The sequence below is a fragment of the Macaca mulatta genome, chromosome 3 (assembly GCF_049350105.2).
Source record: "Macaca mulatta isolate MMU2019108-1 chromosome 3, T2T-MMU8v2.0, whole genome shotgun sequence".
Lineage (NCBI taxonomy): Eukaryota > Metazoa > Chordata > Mammalia > Primates > Cercopithecidae > Macaca > Macaca mulatta.
The window spans coordinates 123,005,361-123,007,800 of record NC_133408.1 but is presented as its reverse complement, the minus strand read 5'-3'; the positions used below and the strand labels follow the sequence as shown (position 1 = coordinate 123,007,800).

The 2,440-nt window shown below is 35.2% G+C and overlaps 1 non-coding gene across 1 annotated transcript; it reads left to right on the top strand.

Moving 5' to 3' along the window:
• The first annotated feature begins 454 nt into the window (after nucleotides 1-454).
• LOC114677212 (U7 small nuclear RNA) lies at nucleotides 455-518 on the top strand. The gene has a single exon (XR_003728508.1). It is a non-coding gene; the product is annotated as a U7 small nuclear RNA (small nuclear RNA).
• Nucleotides 519-2,440: the final 1,922 nt, after the last annotated feature.

The window sequence follows — 2,440 nt, the reverse complement described above, 5'->3', positions numbered from 1 at the left end:
CTGTTGATAGCATCCCCATGGTATTATTTAACATGTTTCTCTGTCTTTTGCAGTTTCTGTAAATCTAGAAAATTTGCTTTTAAAAGGTGATCATGGAGTGTAGCCTCAGCACTCCCACTTGTTAGAAATGAAAATGATTGGACTTTATCCTAAACCTATTTAATCAGAAACTCTGGACTTGCAGTCCAGTAATCTGATTTAACAAGCCTTTTGGGTTATCCTAATCCCACTGATGTTTGCAAATGACTGACCTAGGTCTTTGGTCAATTTTAGGTTTGATTTTTTGGCAAGAGTACTTCATAGTAATGGTGTATTCTTTTAAAAGGCATATAGTATCTGATTATCTTTTATTTTATAACCAGCGATGCTCAGCACTTAGATCCATGAGGGTATAGTAGAAATGGCAAAACAGAGATAGTGTATTGTCCCTTCTTCGCTTATTACCTGAAACACAGAGTGTTACAGCTCTTATGGAATTTGTCTAGCAGGTTTTCTGGTCTTCACAGGAAACTTCCCCTTCCCCCCCAAAACAAGAGAGAAATAGTCCTCATTTACTATTTAGTAACCCAGTGTCCTTAAACAATCTTAAACATGCTGAGACGTTGAAAGAATAGTACAATGAAAACCCATATACTAGAATTGCTTCATGGTTCTACAGGCTATATACAAAGCCTAGTGTCAGCAACTGCTTCTGTTGAGGGGCTCAGGAAGCTTACAATGCTGGCAGAAGGTGAAGAGAGAGCCAGCACATCACATGGCAGGAGCAGGAGAGAGAGAGGGAGACAGAGAGAGAGAGAGAGAGCGAGAGAGAGAAATATTCTTTTAAACAACCAGGTCTCACACAAATTCAGAGAACTTATTCCTTATCATGAAGAGAATGGCACTAAGGCATTAATGAGGGATTCGCCCCTATGATCCAACACCTCCCACTAGGCCCCGCCTCTAACATGGGGGATTATAGTTTAATATGAGATTTAGAGAGAACAAACATCCAATCCATATCACATTGCATGTGGTTGTCATGTCTCTTTAGTTTCCTTTAATCTAGAATAGTTCCCTCTCCTGTTTATCTTTCACGGCATTAACATTTTTGAAGGGTTAGAGCAATCTGTTTCAGAGAATGTTCCACAATCTGGATTTGATTGTTTTCTTGTGCTAATATTTAGGTGAAACATTTTTGGGAAAATACAATATAGATTATGTTATATACTTCCAATACCATCACATCAAGAGTCATATCATGACAATGTGTTCCATTACTGGGGATCCTATATTTGATCAGTTGGTTAAAGTAACACTGCTAGATTCTTCTATTGTGAAAGAAGAAAAGTTTATTTTATGAACCTGATTTTATGTAGCTTAATTAACACCGTGTAAGGAAAAACTTGAAGTGACTTGTTACTATCATGAAATGGATTTAAAATCCAGTTATAATTTTCCAAACAATATTAGTCTACACAGAACCTACCTTATTCTATTTTTTCCAAGCCATCACAAAATTCACTCTGGAGATCTTTTCTTGGCAAAAATGCCTCAGCGGAAATTTTTGTTCTTGTTCTTTTTTTCTCCATTAAATACATGCTTAATAATGTAAACATTTACAGTCTCTTTTTAAAAAACTTTGCAAGAAGATTAAATTATTTCAGGCTCTTGAGATGAAACAGATAAAAGGAATTTTACCTATATGCTCACAGAATATATATACACACACATATATATGTGTGCATATATATATATATATATATATGATTCAGCCTTTGAAGGAAATAACTTTACTCTCCTTGAATTCTCAGTATTCAAAACCAGAATTCTTTCCTTCATTCTGTATATGTTTCAAGTAATTTCTGTTATGACTAGAAAGGAAGACTAGTTGCGTGTATATTGTTGTAATCGTACAGTGAAATGATTCCCTGATTCTACTTGGAGTTTTGGAAAATGTCTCTATTCTTGTATTGCTTTGATATTTGAGTGCCCTTCTTTGGCTACTTTGTTAATCACATCATTTCAGATGTAATTTTGTTTTGATTTCCAATTCTGCCTTACTTTTTCCTTAGTTGTTTTTCCTTACTCGTCTTTCTCTTTTCAGTCCTTCCTTGAGTGCTCTGTGTGTGCACATGAGTGCACATGCTAGAGAAGAGAATGACTGTTTTCCAGTTGAGTTACCTGCCAAGAATATTTAGAACTAATAATACATTCATATACGTGGTAACCTTAGCTTACAAATATTTCTGTTAATGATATACTACAAGATATGAGACTGGTTTCTAACCATCCTTAATAATACAAACTAATTATTAGTCAATTAGGCTAATTAATTTTATAGGCTTACTATAAGCAGAAATTATATGTATCACTAACCTCACCTCACCCTTTTGTGTCATGGACAGGCCTTGACTATAGCTGAGTGCCTTCAAGAACACTGGAACCATATCTTCTAATT